This window comes from Rhineura floridana, chromosome 7 (genome assembly GCF_030035675.1).
Source record: "Rhineura floridana isolate rRhiFlo1 chromosome 7, rRhiFlo1.hap2, whole genome shotgun sequence".
NCBI lineage: Eukaryota > Metazoa > Chordata > Lepidosauria > Squamata > Rhineuridae > Rhineura > Rhineura floridana.
Window position 1 is genome coordinate 134,642,319 of NC_084486.1, and position 23,393 is coordinate 134,665,711.

At 41.2% G+C, this 23,393-nt stretch overlaps 1 protein-coding gene across 11 annotated transcripts in view; it reads left to right on the forward strand.

Annotated features, from left to right (window-relative positions):
- FNDC3B (fibronectin type III domain containing 3B) overlaps positions 1–23,393 on the forward strand; it is a 389,419-nt gene that overhangs the window by 130,773 nt on the left and 235,253 nt on the right. Inside the window, exon 1 of one of the 11 annotated variants that reach the window (XM_061637333.1) lies at positions 23,008–23,195. The exons of the other annotated variants lie outside the window; for them this stretch is intronic. The gene's annotated coding sequence lies outside the window, so the exon portion shown is untranslated. Of the gene's footprint in view, positions 1–23,007; positions 23,196–23,393 lie in introns of those variants that run through there. 11 annotated transcript variants of the gene reach the window in all.

A 23,393-nucleotide genomic window follows, 5' to 3' on the forward strand; every position in this document is an offset into this window, starting at 1 on the left:
ACATTGTATCTAGCCAGCTACTTCTTTCTTCTCTGCTCCCCCCCCCACCAGGTAGGCAGCCAAAACAGGATGTTAATTTGTCCCCTGGTGGTTATAATGCATGACTGATGAGCTGCATTTGGATTTGTGGGCCTCGAGTTTTGCATATGTCGGAGCTGAATATGTCTGGTTATGTGGCAAAGCCACAGCAAGTGGCTCTTTCTTTCGACGCAGTAATCGGTTTATGTGTCCTAAATGTCCTCATCACAGCTCTCACAGACTAGAGGAAAAAAAGGCAACATATGAGTTGAGCCTGGATATGGTGATCATGGAACATCCTCTGAACTAGTCAGAATGCCAAAACATGCCAACTTAGGGTGGTGTCATCATGACATTGCCAAATCAGAATGGCTCTGTGAATCAGCCTAAATGGTTTGAGAATGGTTTGACTGTTTTCAGCCTCATCCACTCACATATATCCACCTGAATTGGTTGCTTGTAATGCGTCTGCAGGGGTCTATGGTAAGAAATTTGTGCTTGGTGGTAGAGCTTATACTTTACATGTGGAAAGGCCAGATTCAGTCCCTGGCATCGGGTATCAGGATTGTGAAAGACTTGAAACCCTGGAGAGCTGCTGCCAAAGTAGGTAAATACACATTCAAGTATTCATGTGTATGGACCAACTTTGCATAGCTGTGCATACAGTTTGATGTCCAATGTCCAGTTCTGCCCAGAGGTGAGAGTGGAGAATTACGCTGTTTCTGGAGTGCTGCTTAGGTACGTTCATTGTGATGGGGTTTCAAAGCCCCTGAATTAGTTATCATATAAACAGCTGTCTAAAGTCCTATAGGCCTGGTTTGCACAACATCCTAAGCCAATCATTGGCTTAGTGAGATTGTGTGAATGTGCAGCCTTCTGGGGAGAAGATTCAAGCTGCTTTTCTCCTCATCTGCCCCTTTTATTGCCACACCATGCTAAGCTAAGGTTTGGCTTATAGTGTTATCTGAGCTGGGACTCATAGTTAAGCCCTCTCTTCACTAACCATGAGCTGTAACCAAGGTTTGCCTTGGTTTGTTGTGCAAACCAGGCTGCAATGTAAGAAAATAAAAACAGATAGATAAATATCTATCTAAGCACAGATTTCTAAATGGTCATCTTCACAAATGGGAATTTAGCTAGGGATGTCAAAGCAGGCAATGCGAGAAGATTGTTGATTATTTTATATTTGTAAAGCAGCATTCATCAGACAGGCTTGTCCTCGTAATGCTATGTGAACTCTGGGCTTTCATGCTTCTCCCTCATACTTTTGGGCTGCAAGGTGGAGTTCAAAAGTATATTATTAATTGTCTTTCTTACCCACTCTTCATCAGAAGGTCACAGGGTGGGATACAGCATATAAAAGCACAACCTCACCCATAACCGCAAAACAATAATTCCATGCAACCCATTAAAGGGAGGACACCAAAATCAGTTCTTCAGTTGAACCACAATTTAGTATTACGTATGAACCCAGAGGAACAGCAGTTTGTCTTAACTATGGTTGAATAAAATAAGCCAATTTGAAGCTGTGATGTGTGAAACTGGTCTGTTTTAGTAGATCATAGTTGTAATTAAGCACTGTTTAGTGTATGCCCATACTTTTCAACTGAAAGTTTCTGATTGCCTTGTGGCCACTCAAAATGGAAAAATGGGAAGTGTGCAAGCCTGAAATTATGTAATGCCATAGTTTAGCATTACCTGAGAATGCAACTATGGCATTTTGTGAGGTTTGGCATTACGTGCCAATGCTTAGGTTTCCATTCAGTTAGGCCCTAAAAAAGAGATCTCAATGGACTTCCGGGAAGGGTGACTTCGCTTGTGCCTGCTTTTGAGACGGGCTCCCGCCTCAGAAGAAACTTATTCAGATATAAATCAGTCAGAACATTTTTTTTTTGACTGATGAAATTTCTCCCGGGCAGGGAGAAACGTAGAGATCAACCTCAAAAGCCTGTTTTTGTTGGGAGGACTGGATTTCATTAATTTATGAGAAAAGATCCAGCCAGCAATGCCGGACGGACTTCCGAACAAGCTCTATCTGATTAATGCGACATGTTTATCTTTTCTTCAAAGAGAAAACGGACTAACAGGCAAGCACCCTTCTTTCTATTCTTTTTTTAACTTGGTTTAAATTGTTGCAGCAAAAAGAGATTTGTCAAATGAATCAGCTTTAAAGAACTTCTGGGTGAGCTATAACTCTTCTCTGTTATTCACGAAATTAACAGCCTATCTCTGTTTCTATTGCAAAAAGCTGTGCTGGAAGTGCATTCTAAAGATATAAACAGAAGAGGGATTTCTATTCCGAGGAGAAAAAAATAAAAAATATGAACTTTGGAACATTATATTGTCTGGGACTATTCTCTTTTTGGTCTATTTTATTTTGACGAATCTGCTTCTTCACGACGCCACTAACTGTTTTGATGCTGGGAACTAAATTTGTTTTGTATTCTTGAACATAGAGAGATAAGGCAGGCTGCTCTGTTTATACTGTGATGTCATCAAGCCTGGAATATTAACCCAATTGTTGCTGAAATAAGAAGTGGTTCTTCTTTATTTTTGTTTTGTTTTGTTTTCGTGGTTTTAAAAATGGCAATCAAGAAAGTGGCTGAGAATTTGGAAGTAATTATGTTTCAGAAAATAATGGATGAGATTGAGATAACGAAACAAACCCTGCGACAGGGCAGTAAGGAGCTGAAAATTGAACTGAGCAAAATGACGCAGGAGCTTAAAGAAATAGGGGATCCTGTGAGAGAGGAGAATGAGATCAGAGATGAGAAAAGAAAAAATAAAGGGAAGATTCAAGCCCTGGAGATTGGAACAAATGTGGAATTGGAAAAAGATTTGGAGTTTATGGATATTAGAAATAAAATCTACTGTTTGGAATTTAACGTTATCTCTGAAGAAATTAATGAAGATATTAGAGATAAAGTTATCAATGGCTTGGATAATCTTCTGGACTGGAATGACGTGATGGAGCTTGATATAGAGAAAATCTATGGAATTAACTGCAGCCATGTGACAATGGAAAAACTCTCAAGAGATGAGCCAGTGCATTTTGTAAAAAAGAAGAACAGAGATATGACTTTACAACAATATTTCAGCAACTTATTCAGAATCGATGGCAAGAAAATATTTGGGATAGAGGAAATTCCCATCAGACTCTTATTATATGACTATGGCTATGACAGCAAGATTATTATGGAATACTGATAATGGAAGATTGGACACTGAAATTACTGGACTCAACAGGACTATTGAAGATGGAAGATGGAATCAATATGGATAATGGAATAATGGCTATTGAAATTATTGGACCTAACAGATTTTGATGAGATGGATTAATCGATATGTTTATTTGGACTATGGTTATGACAATAAGATTATTATTATTATTAATGAGATGGATTAATCGACATGTTTATTTGGAGAAAAATTGATAGATATATTTCTTAAAGAATTGAAACCTCTCTTTGACTTTTTGTGGAAAGAATAAAGTAATGTTTATGAGATTTGATGATTAATTAAGATAACTACTGGAGGAAAGTGATTTTATAATATAATTTAAGAGACAGGATTGTTATATATTGTAGACCTATAACTGATCTGCGACAAATGGGAAGTCAACATTTTATTTTTTTTGTTTAATCATTTTTGTTTTGTTTTGTTTTTTGTCTTTGAATGTTTTATGATTTTGTTTTGTTTGTTTTATGAAAATTTGAATAAAAATTATTGTAAAAATAAAAAGAGATCTCAATAAGGTGGTATGTATTCACTGTGGCGGTAAGAGATACATCACACATATTCCCCTTATGAAGGGGATGGGGGAGAGAACCCAGGGGTCTTTCTTTTTAAATGTAAGGGATCAGGGACAAACTGGGAGGAGTTCAAAGCCTTGAACTAAAACGTGTTCTCCATAGTCAAATGAGGTTGGGTTTTCTGTCTCTGATGAACTCAAATCTATTTTTGGGTTCAGCTAACACATTCATTCCAGACATGATTTATCACTGAAACTCATAAAAATACAGCTGGAAAGTACATAAAAAAACCCTATGGAAATGGACTCAGTTTGTACCAAAAAATAATTTAAAACATTCTGCCTTGGGGAAGGAGGATGTTTCTTTTCTGATTACAAAGCCTTTGCTGCAGTTTTGGATACAGTCATTGAGTGTTGCATATTTCACAAGCAATTATAATGTGGGCTTTTCTAAAATGTTAGAATCCTATAGTTGTGTGTGTGTGTGTGTTTTTAAGGATGCCACTTGTGTTCAGAAGAGCTGTTATTTTTAACAACTGCTGAAAAATCAGCAAAGGTTGAGGATGAATATTGATTGAGACAAAGCCATTCTAGAAATTGCTCATTGCTCTGATTTATTTGTGCTGCTAAGCCAGGGCCAGCCCTATCATTAGGTAGAGTTAGGTGGCCATCTCAGGCAGCTGATCTTGGGGGAGGGGTATTGAAAGGGCAACAAATGTTTGCTTACTTAATGCACTATTATTGTGTTTTACTGCCAGGGATTTTCTGCCTCAACTTTAAAAAAAAATTGACCAGCCTTGTGTGTTCTACATCTTGATTTGGGAGCATGGGGGCATTTGCTGTTCTGCCTCAGGCAGGAAAGTAATGTGGATCCGCCCTGTACTTGAGCGTAACTCAGTAATTCTGGTATTTGTGTACTGTGTGAGAAATGCTTACATGGAATGAGAAAATTAAAATGCTTAAGTTCCCTGTGAATCTGAAGTATTGATCCACACAAGAGGTGGTCTGCTGTGTCTCTGTGTAATTCTCCGCTCCCCCCTTTTTGTGGCTTTTGTCTTGCTGCCTTTAAATCTGCCTCTAATGGTGGTAATTCATTAATGTTTTTGATCTTATGTCGCCTAATTGTAGTGGTCATTCTATAATTCTTGACTGTAAGTTGCAATGGTCACCAATGCATACACACAGTAAGAAAGAAATGTTTTGCTACTTAGAGATCAACTCTAGGCAGATGTCAGAGGGGAACTAAGAAATGGGGGTCTGAGCTAAGGGACAAGCCTTAGTCTGGAAAACATTATTCAGGCAAAGTTGCAGCCCAAATAGGAAGACTTTTATAGCCCTTCTGATGGCCAGCCCTGCTCAGAGTGAATTGGTTTAGATGTTCTCAACCTTTGGGTCCTCAGATGTTGCTGGACTACAATTCCCATCCTTCCTGACTATTGGCCATGCTGTCTGGGGCTGATGGGATTTGTAGTCGAACAACATCTGGGGACCCAAAGGTTGGGAAAGGCTGATTAGAACGTAAGAACATACAAAGAGCCTGCTGAATAAGGCCAATAGCCCTTGTAGTCCAGCATCCTTTTCTCAGTAGGGGCCAACCAGATGCTCATGGAAAGCCTGAAAGCAGGACCTTAGTGCAACAGCATTCTCCCCACTTGTGATTCCCAGCAACTGTCATTAAGAGGCATACTGTATCTGACAGTGGAGGTATACACACAGCCATTGTGGCTAGTTTCAAACTTATTGAGATCAGCAGGAAGAAAAGACAGATCAACAAATCACTGATTTAAATCAAGTTTCTCATTGATGCTATTTCATTCATTTCCCAAAACAAGAATGCAAATTTGGCCACTAAACTATGCTAATTTATAAAGAAATAGAGTAATTTGCACTGTTTCATTCGTACAACCAGGTGTTGAGTCTCTTTATTGCACTGTACATCTTGAATATTTTCCCTTTTTGCCTAGAGAGGCAGTGTCTTTAAAATATTCTGCCTTAATAGTTTTTCTTACAACAAGTAGCTGTGACAGTTTGTGAGGTAAAAGTATGGGAATATTGGACCTGCAAACTGTATTTTTTTGGTCTTTTTTCCCAGCACTCTGATTCATTGTGCCTTCAGTGGGTCTACTCTAGAGTATGACTTGGTTGGCTGCAGCCCTGAGTTCAATTGGACTTACCTCCGAAGTAACGTTTACAGCTGTTTACTTTAAATTGCCTTGGCTACTAACAGTCAGCTCAGAAGGTCCCAGGTTCAATCCCTGGTGTCTCCAGAGGCGGCTGGGGAGAAATCCTGAAGAGCTGCTGCTTTGTCAAAGTAGTCAGTACTAAGCTAGATGGAACAATGGTCTGACTTGGGATAAAGCAGCCTTGTGTCTTCCCTCCACTTTTTTCAAAGATGCTAGCTCAGCATAACTGTGGATCTGGCAAAATCGTTTTTGGATGATGACTCATACACTTCATTTTTGCCAGCTTCTTACAATTGTTACTGTATATTAAGGATACATAAGTAGCAATGAGCATTTTTATTTCCCCTCGGGTGTAAAGTCATACATTTTGAATGTTTTAATCACTCAGCTGCCAAGTGGAATGCATTTAATTGGTGACTAATTAGTTGGAAAAAATTGTGAACTGAAATTGCAAAAAAAAAGCGGCAAAACCTGACACTTCCCCCTCCCCCAAACTAAAACCTTACATTACTTGTGCATGACTGTCAAGTAACCCAGGTTATAAAATTTGAGCATATCATCTTATAATTTTCTTGGCTGCTTCTCTCCGCTCCCTTTCTTAAAATAGTTGGTACAGACTTTGCCATCCTGTTAGGTGGTGCCTACTGCATTTAGGTCCAGAGAATTATAAAATTACTGTGTTTACTTCTGGCGCCTATGTGTAGGAGGCCAGAAGGATCTTGATTGGGAAAAGGGCTGGAACTCTCACCACAACCAACATAGCCTTTTGCATTTAGTGTAAATGTCTGCATGTTGGACTTTGAGAGATGCCTTTAGTTTGCAGTAGGGAATGTGGGCCTCCAAAATCTGAATTTATTTTTTGTTTTCCTCTTGCTCTTGGTGTACTCTTCCAGTATGGGACTAAGACTTGGCCATGGGTCTTGCTGTAGCGAGGGCAATTCTCCATTTGAAGATGTCCTTTGTTTGATGGGTTGTCCAGTCAAAGTCAAGTTTAAAGATAAAGAAGGCCCTTGCGCTAGTGGATGGCAGACTTTAAAGGCTATGTAACAAAGAAATCTAATGCAACAGGTGTGCTAGCACAGGGGTTGCCAACCTTTTTTGGACCAGGGGCCAGATTTCAAATTTTGAGAGAGTGCTGGGGGCGCTAGTCACAAAATGGCTGCCATGGTCTATGTATGGTATAACTCAGAATAAGAGAGACTACAGTCATTGTTGCTTCTCTCCACACACATCCTGACAACCTCATGTTTATCATGGGAAGTCAGTTATATCCTGCTTTTCCTGATTATGAAGATACAGCTGTTAAAGGCACAAAAACCATGTTTTCCCCAATGCCAATCTTAAACCAAAGCTCAGGCTGCCATCCTGTATCCACCTAGTGGGAGTAAGCCCCATTAAACACAGAGACTTATTTCTGAAGTAGACATGTATACCATTGAATTGTTACTTAACAATACAGTGAATTCTGAATGAGTGCCAGGCGTTAGATCTTGCACAGCAGGAGACATGCCTAAGCCTCGTTGCAAAATTTTCATATTTTGCATTTGCCATTTGCGGAGGGGATTCTTTACCAGCCACCTGCACTTAGTTGTAGTATTTGCAGAAAATAACTTCTAGAGAGTATTTGATCTCAGATAAGCCTACCAGCCAGATGGGCGACTAACAAATTTAATAATAAATAAATAAATAAAATACCACAGGAAAGATGCACTCTGGTGGCTGGGAAAAATGGAAGGGTAAACTACAGAGATAGCAGCAGGAAAAGTGCATTAAAGGGGAGGTGAAAACAGAAGCTTTTTAGGTCTCCAGAGAATCCTACTGCCTGGTGTCTATACAACTCACTTTTCAATCGCGGCTCTGACTTCACTCAGTGGCTAACAGTAGTGCAGTGGCAAATTCAGAAGTGCAGAGTCACTTTGTTATAATCATACCACACCCCCTTCTAAGATTATACAGTAAAATGAGCGTTCAGTTTCTTACTTTGTTTGGGGTACTTTCCTTTAATGATGCATTGCAACAGTCAATGCACATCTCCATATGTTGCCTTTCATTTAGATCTACTATTTTCTGTGCACATACATGAGCATATGTACTAAGATGCTGTAAGTTAAGGAATTTCCTTTGCTGAGTTTCCCTTCATAGTTGTCATACTAAGACTCAGAGTAACTGCATTTGGGCAGAGCTTGTGAGTTTTAAGAGGAAACTTAAGCATGGAAATTCCTGTTGGCTGCAACACACACACACACACACACACACACACACACACACACACACACACACACACACACACACACACACACACACACTTGCAGTTCACCTTACCATGCATGACACATATAGAGAGAGCTTCATTAAAAGCTGAAGCACCACACACTTTCTCCCTCTGACTGTATTTTTTCTCCCTCCTCCCCTACTACTCCTGGCTTTGGGCTGGAACAAAACCTACACCTTCCCCCTCTCCTGGGCCGGATTAAGCTGAGGAGGGCCCCTAGACTGATTGGTGTTTGGGGGGCCCTTCTCCTCTTAGGCAATATTTTTCTCAAACCCCTTACAGTGAACCCTGCCTATACATGCAGTATGCACGCCACAAACCGCGAAGATTAAAAACAGTGATCAATACTAAATATCGGCGCAGCGCACAGGTGCAATAAAGTTATGGAAAATAAAAAGTTTAATGGACTGTTTTTATTTGGCTGGTGTGCATTATGTCTTTTAAGCCATCCTTTTAGAACGTTATGAATGCGATTGCAAAGTGCAAACATTTTCTTTTTGTACATAATGAAAAATCTATATTATATATTTTTTTTAGCTTACGCACGGGCCCCCAAGAGCCCCGGGGCCCTAGGCTTCAGCCTACTAAGCCTAATGTATAATCTGGCCCTGCCCCTCTCCCCCCTTTTTTGCTGCTGGTTTGAGAATAAGATCCTTGTAAACAAACAAACAGGAGGCCATGCAAAAGAGAGAGAAGAGACTGACCCCCCTTTGGCCCAACTTCTCCCCTTCCCTACCTCCTTTTCCACTTCCGTTCGCTTGTTTGTTTGCTCTCCATAATTTCCTCCACTCTTCCCAGTCTTTGCCACATGTGCCTTCACAATACCATACGTCCATAGGAGCCAATCTGCATAAAAGGGGAATGTGTTAGCTACTGAGAATAATCTTCTCAATGGCTGACTTGCCTCCTTTCACTGACTGGCTCAGTCAGCAGGCAAGGACACTGGAGACATAGGGACCCTGCTCCCCCAAAAGTAAGGAGTCTAAGACCCCCTGGGATCCTGGATGACTACACCCTTGGACTGGCTACAAACACAGACTGGGAAGCAGCCGATCTAGCTCATGTCGCAGAAATCACTTAGAAGGGTACCTGGACATTTCGCTTTATTACCTTCTTCCTAGGAGGGTCAAATACTTTTTTTTTTAAAAGAAAGCTCAGAGTCTGGGGCCCTTATCTGGTGGCACCAGTGAAGGCCTTCGTGGATGTCAGGTTGGTGAACCACCGCCCGCTAACTGAAGCTTGTTGTGAAATCCATTGTGCAACAGTCTTTGGTAATTGTACTTGTGTTTTTCCTTGTACAAGCACGATTTGTTATTGCAACAAGTTTACCACTAAGTGACTTTAACTTGGTGCTACATTGGATACAACCCTTGGCACCTGGACAACAGACATAGGGTTGTGCAGAATTAGTAATTATAGTTATTTCTTTGATTATGCAAATTAGTGCCCTTGTTTGTCTCCTTTTTAGGGGGTGCTGCATTTCTTCTTTTTTGGTGAAGTGGATGTGGCTGTTCTACTTGGGCCAGCTCTACATTCCAAAAGGGCAAAGACGCCCAATTGACACGAAATGGGACAACAAACAGGGATTTGAATTCTTCCCATTTTGTGGTGGGTGGTGTTGCACAACAGGGCCTTTTCCAATGAGGTTGTGGAACACACTTCCTAGGCGGGTTCACCTTATTACTTCTCTAGAAGCTTTTAGACATCAGTAGTGTTTTATATGACAAGGCATTTGGCATGGATTGTTAACTGCTGGTGCTTCTGTTGGATTCTTGCTTTGGTTGTTGCTGGTGATGTATGTATGGGGTTTGCCTTTTACCATATGTGAGATAATTACTGTTTCTAAGGAGGTAACCAACCTCACTCTTTATTTATTTATTTATTATACTTGTATACCGCCCCGTAGCTGAAGCTCTCTGGGTGGTTTACAGTAACTAAAAACAAATACAATTTAAAATACATCTTTTAAAACACAATTTAAAACACAATTTAAAAATTTAAAACAATATAAAACACATGCTAAAATGCCTGGGAGAAAAGGAAAGTCTTGACCTGGCGCTGAAAAGATAACAGTGTTGGCACCAGGCGCACCTCGTCGAGGAAATCATTCCATAATTCGGGGGCCACCACTGAGAAGGCCCTCTCCCTTGTTGCCATTCTCTGAGCTTCCCTTGGAGTAGGCACCCGGAGGAGGGCCTTTGATTTGACCGTAGTGTACAGGTGGGTTCGTATCGGGAGAGGCGTTCCATCAGGTATTGTCCCAAGCTGTGTAAGGCTTTATAGGTCAAAAGTACATGGCCAACAACATATGACACCGTTCTTAAAACATCTGTACTAGCTGCCCATCTACTACCAGGTTCAAGGCCCTTGTGTTAATTTGCAAAGCCCTGAACAACCTAGGTCCAGGATATCTTAGGGGCCGCCTGAACCTTTACATCCCACCTCAATCACTGAGATAATCTGCAGGAGCAGCTTTAGTTGTCCCCCGAGTTGGCGAGGCTCATTTTACATTGACATGAAATCGAGCCTTCAGTGTCATTGGCCCAGTTCTTCGGAATGCCCTGTCAACAGAGATGTGGCAGGCACCTTTCTGTTTTAAGCTTTAAACAGCTGTTGAAAACCTTTCTGTTCTACCAGGCTTAGGCAGGCAGTTAAGAAAGATGTCTTTTCGCAGTAGTTGACCTTTGTTATTATTGTATTTTTAAAGTTTTTATTGTATAGTGGTTGTTTTTTAACTTGTGGTAAACTGCTTTGATGTTTTTAACGAAATAGCTGTATAGAAAAATATTTATAAATAAATATGTTGCGGATCATAAAAAATATTAGAAAGTTGCTTTATACTGGATCAGACCATTGGCCTATTTAGCTCAGTATTGCCTACACTGACTGGCAGTGCCTCTCCAAGGTTTTAGGCAGGGAACTCTCAGCCTTACCTGGAGATGCCAGGGATTGATCCTGAAACTGTCTGCATATAAAGCAGGTGCCCTACCACTGAGCTGTGGCCCTTTCCCCATTGAAGTTGCCTTGAAGAACAATTGAGAAAAGACCAGAGAAGACCAACAGGAAGATTAGGTTTGATAAAGAGTAACAAGAGTAGGGTAAACAGAAATGGTATGTAGTTCAGGATTTGCGGCTACCATAACGATGTGTAAATAGCACTTGCATATGTCTGTGCTCCAGTCAATCTGAAGGAGTTTGATGCTGCCTAGAATATTTGAATAACCAAACTCTCACAATGGAATTCCACTGCTACAAGTGAATCTCAACAATGGAATGTTATCTTCTGCATTAAGGCAAGCTATTTGTGTTCTGTTGCATTTTTGGTCTGCAGTGCTAGTGCCCTAGTGATAGATGCACAAGGGGATTGTGATGTATTGAGTGGTAGTTTCATAACTTGGGAATGGCTGTTTTAGAATATCACAAATCAGTTGTTTAAAATGGCCTTTCTAAAGTGGATTAATGATCTTTCATGAGACTTCAAAATTACAATCATCATCCATTTGTCCCCTTTCAGTATTAAGTATATTATTTGGGGAAGGGCTGAAGCTCAGTGGTAAAGCATCTGCTTTGCATGTAGAAGGTCCTCGTTCAATCCCCAGCATCTCCAGGGCTGAGAGATACTCCGTCTGAAACTCTGGAGAGCTGCTGCCAGTCAGTGTAGACAGTACTGAGCAAGATAAACCAATGGTCTGACTCAGTATAAGGCAGCTTCCTAGATTCCTAGTACTGTCTTCCCAGTTGTTAAAATCTTAGGACAAGAGACATACATCTTTTCTAGAGCTACTGTGATTGCTTAGTGGGGTTTTTTGCTTGAGATAATGGGCGATATCCAGTGTTAGTCATACTAAGAGTAGACCCACTCTGAGTATGAACTTGTTGGATATCACCCAGTGATTCTACTGCCAGGTTATTTTTCGCCTGTACTTACCTGTGATAGATATATTGCAAGGCTCTAACAAGCTTCATATTAACTGTGAAGTCCTTTTAGAGAGAAAAGCATACAAGGTTGTTGTTTTTTTTAAAAAAAATAGAACCTAGATATGCTCCTTAATCAGCAGAAGGAATCAAATATAATTCAATAGAGGCTTGTTAACACTGCATCAGTATTTAGTATATTGTGCATTTTTCTGGGCATTCAAATGTTAGACTGGAGTTTGGTTTCTCTTGAGATTTACTTAACCCATTCAACACATGCTGGTTAAGAATGATAGAATCATAGAATAGTAGAGTTGGAAGGGGCCTATAAGGCCATCAAGTCCAACCCCCTGCTCAATGCAGGAATCCAAATCAAAGCATTCCCGACAGATGGCTGTCCAGCTGCCTGTTGAATGCCTCCAGTGTCGGAAAGCCCACTACCTCTCTAGGTAATTGGTTCCACCATTTCCCCCCTGCACTTGAAATCTTTCCGTCATTTCCCCCTATACTTCACTATGGTGTAGTGGTTGGAATGTTGGACTTGGACTTGGGAGACCAGGGTTCGAATCCCCCTCTTGGTCATGAAGCTCACTGGGTGACCTTGGGCAAGTCACTATATCTCTCAGCCCAACCTACCTCACAGGGTTGTTGTGAGGATAAAATCAGGAGGGGTATACCACCTTCAGCTCCTTGGAGGAAAGGTGGGATATAAATGCAAACATAAATAAAATAAAATATGAATCTCTCTTTCTGGTTAGAGAATGGAACTATTATCTGAAGAAAACCTAGGTACAAATCTCCACTCAGCTACGAAGCTCTCTGAGTAATTTTGGGCCAGTCACTATCTCTTGGCCTAACCTACTTCACTTGATGGTTGTGAGGATGAAACTGGGGTGGGGGGCATGCGTGCGGCCCTGATCTCGTTAGAGTAAGAAGGGCAATACGTAAATGTAGTAAGATCTAAGCAATGAACAAGAAAGAACATGTGGAATTGGAGTGGCATCTCTGATATATCTATTTCAATGTTACACAACAAACTGCTAAAAATGATGAGACTTGATTTTTTGTTTTTTTGGTATTAAAATGTTGGAGTTTTTATTCTTCTTTAGAGCATAATGCAGGTTTACATTCGTTGCTTTCTGAGCAGCAATGAGATACAGAAACTTAGGGCTGCCCCTCAATGCAAAAAAGGCTTGGCCTTCCTTGGGCATTTGGTTCCTGGACAAATGAAGGTGGACAAATCATGGGGTCATGAACATGACCAGTATCATTTCTCATAAGTGTGGTCACAGGAAATGCTGCTGATCATATTTGTGAAGGTATCATGGTTCACAGGCTTTATTTATCCATGCATACCTTCTTTCTGTGAGATTATCAAAACTGCTTAAATGGGTCTGGGGGATTGCCATGTTTGGGCTGCCATTTTATAGCTTAGACATCATGTGTGGGACCTCAAGTTCTACAACACACTGCAGTTGGAGGACTAATCACTCCAATGCATGGGGTATAAAAAGAGTGCACAGATTTTCAGATTTTGTGTGTGTTGTAATAGTGTTGAGTTTCCTGAACTCAGTGAAACCATTTTGCAGACGTTTGTCTGCTCAGTTTCAGAAGAAGCTTAGTCACAAGCAATCTGCCTAAGGAGAGCTTCCCTCTTAGTACTAATCATCTTATTGCAGAAAATACTAAGACTGTTTCTGGGCTGTTCTTGGAGAAATTTTCTTTCTTTGCCTTTACTGTCCTTGACCTCACTTGCCATCTCTTCCAGCTGTGGTGACTCCCATGATTTTATCATGGATCTCTGCTGACATGATGACGTTGTGGATGCCTGTAAACAAAACCATATGGGTCACCACAGCCAACTGGATTAAAATGGAGTGTTGGCAAATGATGTTGAGGACAGAGCCAAAGAAGAAAAGAGCTGTTCATGTTTGTGAATAGTATGAACATGGGGAGGTGTGTGTGTGTCTTTCATTGCGCCCCCACCCTGACCTCTGGTATTTTTTTGGTTTTATCACATATGCAAATTTTGAGGTGGATATTGAAATGAGAAACCCTTTGGTAGCGAAGTCCTAGATGTATCAGCTGGGCTTCTTGCTAAGTACTGTATCCCAGCATTGTGTGTGTGTTTCCCCTGTGGTATCCATGCTTCATTTGAACCAAATAATCACATTTTCATTTACTTTTGCTTATGCCTTGAACAACGATGCTAAAAAATAATTAAAGTATTTTTCACTTCACCTGAAATAAGACCCATAGGTTATTCAGTAGGTTCCCAAGAATAACGATCTTTGAATGAGCAGTAACTAATGGCATTTGTTCCTCTGTCATGTTAGTAGGCAAATTAACTTTCAGAGAATTAATTGCAGGCATAGTTCAGAGGGTTCAGACCTGCGTGTTGTTGAATCTGGAGTACGTATCAGATAATGGCTTTATTGATCAAGAAGCTAGATGTACAGAGATAAGCCCAATTCTTTACTGCAAAACAACAGGAGTTGCTGCTGTAGTATGCATACATGCTGTAGTAATTACAATAGCATGCAATTAGAAGCTAATTCATATAATTTGTTTCTCTGATCTCTAGTTAACAGTTCAATTGTTATTAGGGCTTAAATAAACACTTTAGACTGATTGTCTCATATTCCCATTTGGGAACACAAAGGGAGAATTATAGGTCAGAGTACAAACTTGAATTAAATTGTTCATTTTTGATGGGAGTTTGTGTGAGTGTAGAAAATGAGGGGATTTTATTGGCACTGTGTTTTTCTCCTTAGAACTACGTGATGTCAAAATACCAGGAAGAACCTGTTCAATGTCATTTTTTAAAGTAACACTGGTTTTGAAGTATAATTGTATGGGATCTCAAGGGTGCCATTTCAGATGTCAGTGTTATGTGTGTGGAAGACTCATGACACCAAAGTTCAAAGGCCTGCTCTTGGATATATTGACGTTTAAATTGCCCCAAAGCAGAATATTTGTTGCGGTTACCTTTTATATAGCTCATAATTACAGTAGAGTTGAAATTGCTCCTCGGGAATGATCAAATGTTGTTTGAAATACCTGCTAGAGGAATATCAGTTCTAACCCATCCCCAAATATCTCTCCACTGACTCTATACTAGACCTCTGTGCTCCATGTTTAAGATTTGAGTTCTACCTAGAACAGGGGTGGGGATCCTGTGGCACTCCAGATGTTTTTGGACTACAACTCCAATCTTCCTTGACCATTGGCCATGCTGGCTGGAGCTGATGGGAGTTGGGAATGCAACGTCAGCTGAATGGTGAGGGTTCCCGAGCCTTGGTCTAGAACAAAGGTTTAATGATTTTCAGTATTCTTGTATTGAAACTCTAAGCTTCTCTTAACTTTACAAGAAACAAAAAGTATTGTCCATATTTTCATAGATGGCCAGTGCAAGACATGTTGATGCCTGCGGAAGGAATCCATGGCATTCCACTCAATGATTAAGCTGTACAAAATACATTTGGAAGATCTCCTGTGAAAGACTCATTAAAATGAATGGGAGTTAGGCAAAATCATGTTTGCTGCCCCAATGGATCACATTTCTCTCAAGGATATGCAGAATCCACTGCCTGAGATAGCCGTCTCACTTTGTTTTGTGATAAGACCATCACTGTCTCAGTATGCAGTTGCAAGCACACTTGGAGGAAGCAGATTATCTTGATCCATTTCAATCCGGCTTCAGGCCTGGACATGAGACTGAAACGGCCTTGGTCACCTTGGTGGATGATATGAGGAGGGCGTTGGATAGGGTCGAATGCACCTTCCTCATCCTCCTGGATCTCTCAGCGGCTTTTGATACCGTTGACCACGGCATCCTCCTGGACTGCCTGGAGAGGCTGGGCATTGGAGGCACTGTACTGCAGTGGTTCCGCTCCTTCCTCTCTGATAGGTACCAGAGGGTGGCACTGGGGGATGAGGTTTCAGACCCATGGCCTCTCACTTGTGGGGTGCCACAGGGTTCCATCCTCTACCCGATGCTATTTAACATCTACGTAAAGCCACTGGGAGCTATCATCAGGAGATGTGGGCTGCAATGCCATCAGTATGCGGATGACATGCAGTTCTGTCTCTCGTTTAAGTCTTCACCGGGGTTGGCTGTAGAAACCCTGTCCAAGTGCCTGGAGTCAGTGAGTGGCTGGATGGGAAAGGAATAAGCTGAAGCTGAACCCTGACAAAACTGAGGTACTGTTCATGGGAGACAAGAGAAGGTTGGAGGATGTTAACTTGGTGCTTAATGGGGTAGTTCGCAGCCTGGGAGTCATTCTTGACTCCCAGCTGTCCATGGAAGCTCAGGTCTCAGCTGTGAGCCGGATGGCATTGTATCAACTCCATCTAATATGAAGGCTGCGCCCCTACCTTCCAAACCATCTGCTCCCATTGGTGGTACATGCCCTGGTCTCCTCTCGCCTAGACTACTGTAATGCTTTCTATGTGGGGTTACCCTTGAAAACGGTCTGGAAGCTGCAACTGGTACAGAATGCGGCAGCTCGCCTGATTAAGGGTAGCCGCCGGCAAGACCACATCACTCCAGTGCTGAAGGAGTTGCACTGGTTACCAGTTGCTTTCTGGGCCCAATTAAAGGTGTTGGTTTTGACCTTTAAAACCCTGCACGGTTTCAGCCCAGTCTGTCTGGAAGAGTGCCTCCAGCATCATCAACGTTGCCGCCCAACAAGATCAGCCTCAAAAGACCTTCTCTCCGTCCCACCAGTTAAAACAGCTAGACTGGTGAGAACTAGGGAGAGCGTTTTTTCAATTGTGGCACCCACTCTGTGGAACTCCCTCCTAAATGACATCCGCCATGCCCCCTCTATGATGAGCTTCCGCCGGACCTTGAAAACCTGGCTCTTCAGGTAGGTTTTTGGGGCGGGTTAGGTTTTAGTATTGTTGGAATTTTAAGGTTTTAATGTGAATTATATGTTTTTATGTTGTACGTCGCCCAGAGTGGCTGGTAAACTAGCCAGATGGGCGACTAATAAATTTAATAAATAAATAAATATGCTATTTGGTGCTTACTTGTTGAGAACATTTAGCTTGTCCCAAGGCCTTTTAAAGTAGAACCAGATCAGAAGTGAAACACCCACAAGGTAAAGTAGGTTTGTGTGTATTTTATATCATAGCTGTTTGTAGAATATTTTTATGGTCAAAATACTATATTGAACAAAGAGTTAGCGCAGACTCCCAGTTCTATATGTGGTGTTTCATGGTTGTTTTCTTATGTCTGCTAAGTCACATGATTTATTTACCATAAATACCTTGCAAGAGGGCAGCATATAAATACCTTTATAAATACTTACATTCTGTCCTGGCAGATTAAAATTTTAAAAAGTTTGCATAAGTTGAAAAATGAACTTTCAATTTGTAATAATACAAATCAGCCCTTAATTGGGAATATTTGTTATAAAAAAAGAACAGCCCTTCCAGCTGAATTTCACTAGAGGGTTTTTGTTTTTTTTGGCCAGCATTTGAGAGAAATTAGTTACTACATCAGTTGTGTGTACGAGGAATTACTAAATTCGAAGTCAGCAATTTGCAAAATGCAACTGGGGAACATTGCACATATGGCAGGGATGGGAGGGAGAGCCCTCCTGCAACAGTAATAACAACTCCACCCTCTTGAAAAAATCCACTTCCTATGTTGTGCCAAGATTCTTTGGATGGGAAACTATAAGGAATGCATTCCATCACAAAACTAAACAACCTCCCTATTTTACTGAGGGAAAACTATCTCTGAGCAGAGGAGTCCCTTGGAGTGGAGCTTATGAGGGTGGGTATTTCTTAAATCTTGACAGTGTTTTGGAATGCGTCAAGAAGTGTGGAGCAGGATGTTCCTGTTGCTTGGCCTGTCCCTGGATGTTCCAAAACCCTTTGATAAAGTTTTTCACACCTGCACTATTTAGCATTCAGAGCCAACAGAATACTAATGATCAAACTAGACAAGTCAGTGGAGACTTGCAAAACAGCAGCCATGGGGAGTGGAATTATATGGGGGCTATGGCACCTGAGGAGGGGGTCATCGCACTCTTGGTACTGGCAAACTTAATTTGTCTGGAGAAAAATGTTTGAATTTTTGAGATTATTCAATTTATATCCTGCCCTTCCTCCCAAAGGAGCCCAGGCAGTAAATGACAAGCAATAAAACAATAAAAACAGCTTAAAAACAATTCCAATACAGATGCAGCACCTGCCTAATATATAAGGGGAGGGAATTTCAAAGGGTAGGTGCCACGACACTGTAGGGCCAATTTCTGTATTGTATGGAATGGACCTCCTGATAAGCTGGTATCTGCAGGAGGCCCTCACCTGCAGAGCCCAGTGATCAAGTGGGTATATATAATAATAATAAAATTTTATTTAATTAGTCGCCCATCTGTCCGCCTAAGCGGACACTCTGGGCGATGTACACAATATAAATACAATACATATACAATATATAAGGGGTTAGATGATCTTTTAGGTACCTTGGTCCTAAGCTGTACAAAGCTTGATACACTAAAACCAAGGTCCTCTTTAATACAGATAGAAGGAGAAACATACAAAATGTTCTCAAGTGTTTGCTTCTGTTTGCAACAGGGACCTAAGTGACATTTTTGTGCCCCTAACTTGGAAAAAGAAGTTAAAGATGAGTCATGAATTTCCTGGCTTCTTGATCAAGGCAAAATAATTAAAAACAACTTCATGGGTTGGCCAGTTAAAAGCAGGATGATTCTCTGGGAAAATCTTTTAATCCCACCCACTTCTTGAAGACGTTATGGCTAGATTTTATTAAAATGTCCCCATTAGGAAGAATGCCATGAAAACAACAGATAACAAAAAAAGTGTGGGTTTAACTGGATGATTAGATGACCAGTTGTATCCAAAAACATGTCTCAGAGTTGTGTTCTGCACCTCTAAATGTTTCGATATTGATTGAAGTCCATTTTATACAGTGGATAGTAGACAGAATGCAAAACACTATGCATGAGGAATTGCAGCTGGATCAGACCAAAAGGTCCATCTAGTTTAGCATTATGTTTCTTACAGTGGCCAGCCTGATGCGTATGTCTGTTGTTTTACTTTTCAAATACACTTACCAATTCACGACCCCCTTTTCAGTTACTTCAGTTTCAAAAGTTCGCACAGCAAACAGATGTACACTTACCTGGGAGTTAGCCCTATTAAACTCAATGGGACTTACTCCTGAGTAGACACATAGGATTGCCCTGTAGGAGACCTAAAGCTTGTAAGACCTGAGAATTCTGCAGGTGAGGGGGCCACCACTGAGAAAGCTCAGCTAACCTGGAGAGGTTGACATTATCTTCACTGGCATCTACAAAAAAGCCTAATCGTTTGAACTTCTTGGGTAGGATAAGATCAGGTAAGCAGCTGCCCTCCATGTAAGGAAAACAGTCTTGCCCCAAACAAATACAGTTGCTATTCTCTTAACTGTTCGTAGTCAGATGGTGACAGGCAGAGAAAGGGCTCAAGCTGGAAATGGTTTTGCCCCTCACCCACTGCTGTTTGGAAATGAGAAGAAATATTGTTCTTGGCGCCAGCTAAAAATATTTTATTTAGGCAAGCCTACCCACACATGTAATTTGATCATGCAATTTTCATGTAGAATTTTGTTATGTATCAGTTTTAAAATGGCTGATTTCATTTGTATTTTGGGGGGGGGAAATCCATTTGTTTTTAACATTTGGTTTACCCAGTTTTTTTAAATGAACATTTTATATTGTCTTTTGTAAACTGCTCAGAGGTTGTTGTTGATGATTAAGTGGTATATAAATCTTGTCAAATTAAAATAAAATGGCTGAAAATTAAGTTCTTAATTTGCCCCAATTGGTGAGAAGGAGGTGACCTCTCCTGTTTTGCATCAACAAATACTTTATCAGTAGTAATCTACTGTTCTGTCCTTGGCTTGCCCTGGTGCTCTGATATAACAGTGCCACGTGGCAATAAGGGATTCTAAGCTTAATTCTAGAATGCCTCCTAATGTCCCAGCACAGTTTGGTAAGTTGTGAGTGCAAGGAAAGGACCATTGCAGCAGAAGGTCCCTCAGGTTCAGTCCCCAATGTCATCTCCAGGTAGGAGAGATGCCATCAGGGAATGAACCTGAGAGACCTTCTGGGAGAGACTCCTGCCTGAAACTCTGGAGAGCTGCTGCCTGTCATTGTAGACAGTACTGGGCTAGATGGACCAATGATGTAAGTAGAAATTCCTGGTAGAGAATTGAAATGTTTATTTGAAGTGCTTTTTTCAAAGATCTTTGCAAATGACAGGAAACGATGGATTCACACCCCCTACATACACACATACTTCTTTGTCTGTGAAAACATTAAAGTAGAGAAGTCAACAGAAACAGCAAAAATGAGAATTATTTCTTAGTATGTTTTGTGGAAGATCCCAGGCTCTGATACTATTCATATAATCTGCCTATCATTTGCCTATCATAAATTCTTAGGAGGTGAGGCCTACAAAATAGGTAAATTTACAAATTAAATAAATCAAAATTTTGTATTTTTATTTTATAAGAGGGGGTTGCAATATTGGTGAATATTGTTTTCTTTCAAAGGAGTGGGGCCACAAGGGAGGAGGAATATGGTTTGGGGAGGAAAGGGAGGGGACAAGGGCCCACTGATAGATACCCTGTGCCAGAGTGCCCTCAGAAACCTGGAGCCGACCCTGGTTCTGATATTTATTCCCTCTTTCCTTGAGGATCTCTGTAATATCTGGAATGAGGTTACCGGTGCCAAAGTCTGCTTCCATTTCGCTGCCCCTTCACCATGTCTGCAGATATACCCCAACGCATGAGCCGAGTAGCAGAGGCCTGCAGCAGGCTGGGGCTGAATGCAACACCCCTCTCTGATGAGGAGCATACGATCTCCCGGTCAAGGGAAACACCCAAGGACCAAACTGACGAACGCTGTGTGTAAAATCCAAATGATTTATTTTTTTATCCCTGTTCCACTTCAAAATGCTCACAAATGAAATGGAAGGAAGCTTAAATGTATGCGTGAAGACAGGTGCTTGGTTAGCTTCCTCCCCCTCTAACATTGATGCTTGTTTGTTATCTTTCCTGTACTTTGTCATTTTATAGTAGCAGATAAGTCATGGAAGCCTAAATGTTGCCGTTGCATGGAGACAGTAAGATAAAACGAAGGGCATTCCACGTTATCGCTGACATTTAGGCCGATGCATATGTGAATCGGGCCGGAAGCCCCGCTTGTAACCTCCAGCACTGCTGATTCATGTCTCATTTTTGCAAATTGCCTCTCCTTTTTAATGATTGTTTTCAATGTGTGCAAATGAGAATAGCAATAACAGTGTTGTATTAGCACTGTTGGCAAGGCACCTGAATTCTAAGAACAGCAGTATGCACGATCCAAGATGTGTCTATTTTTGAAACTTTTAGTAATTCCATCTTTATAGCATTGTGTACCGTGTTGTGTAACATGGTGGTCTGCCTAGAGGAAGGATAACATGGTGGGTAGGGGGAAGTGTATGTATGTCACCTGGAGGTCACTGGAGGAAAGCTACTATATAAATGAAAGAAACAGAATGCATTTAGAGTGTGAAGCCAATTTTTATTTTATTTTTGTTTAAATGTAATATAAAAGAAGAGTTGAATTAGTGTGTGAAAGAAATGTGGGACTTTATGGAAAACAAAAAATCATGGGTGTCATTAAGCTATTTCTTAATATCTTTCCAGTCTCCCTTCCCTGCTAAAAGTGCAAACCATTCTGAAGGAAGCGCCATGGAAGGTACTTAGGCTTTTTTGGAGAAGGGTGGGGAGGCTTTGTCCTATGAAGAGCTGTTGACCCATGGGAAAAGTCAGCCAGTGGGCACAGTCATTGGTGGCTGGTGTTTGCAAGATTATAAAGCTGCATAGCTCTTGCTCTCTCTTTCCCGCATTGTCTATGCTGCCCCATATCTGAAGGCTGCATGAATTTAGGGCCAGGGCTACATGAAGGTGCCCCACCCTAGGGATATATAGACTCCAGAAAACTGTCAAGGTCTCTTCATGGACTTTGTGAGTATGTGGCTTGACTAGGAATGTGTTCCTATTGCAGTAGTCTCCAGCATGTTCAAACCTAGGACCCGCCTTCTATCCAACATGATTAAATTTTTTGCCATATATTTGTGTGGTGATAGTGCTCCTGTTGTGACCACCTTAGATCAGGCCATCATCCAGTAGTGGGTCCTGACCAAAGTCAGAGTGGTAGACTGTGAAAAGTACACCTCATCACTGTGATTTAGTAGTTATGCTGTCAGATCCCCACTTATTCAAAAGCTAACTGGATGGCCTTAGGCCAATCATACAACCTCAGCCTAACCTCACATGGTTGTTTGTGTGTGTGGGGGAGGGATGAGTACACCGCCTTGATCTCCATGGAGAAAAGGGCAGGATAGAAATGCAGTAAAGAATAAAGCACTTTGGGGATGAGCCTGTGACCTCTGATCTTCTCAAAGTTGGATCAGAATTCATGGGATAGTTTATTTATTTATTTTATCTCCTGCCATTCCTCCCAGAAGGAGCTCAGGGCAGCAAACAGTAGTTTCCTGTAATTTCCTGTGTTGTGGGATCTCTGCATGAATCCCACTACAGCAGCTAGAATGTGCACTCAGAAAGAGAATATTGGGGATAATATTGGGGAAGAGGGTGAAAAAACACGTTATTTTGTAGAAATACTCCAGGTGAAGCAGCTGTGTCCTATTAGTAGCTTAAAAAAAGCACTTGGTTTAAGTTGGCCACTGCCATCTTGCCCTTTGTGTAAAACAAGAATGCTTTGCACAAATCTAGTATTGTTTTAGCAGTGGCAATCACATGACCATAATATTGTACCATATCTGCCGTAAGATGATACTACTTGTTGCATTTGGTCTCTAAAGAAAAGGGCTCTTCGAAGGCTTCTGCCGGCACAGAGACAACCATCTGGAACGGGGACACAAAAGGCTTCTGTGTTTGGTTTTGTACAGCTCTACAAAGGGTGTAAGCTGAGCCTGTGGGGTTGGGGGCAGCTCTCCGAAGCTGGTCCCGGCTTGGGTTGCAATTCAGGTATGTTAAAGGGGTGGGTTGCCTCCTTAAGTAGTAGTTCAAGGTTGGAATATAATTAACGTTTTGATTTGGGAGCTGAATGCGTTGAATTCATGGAGATTATGCAAAAAATGGAGTGAGGTTTTCACACCTTAGCTGATTCCATCTTTCCTTAATCTATTAATAGACAAGAGGGTCCCCCCTCTCCTATTTGATGAC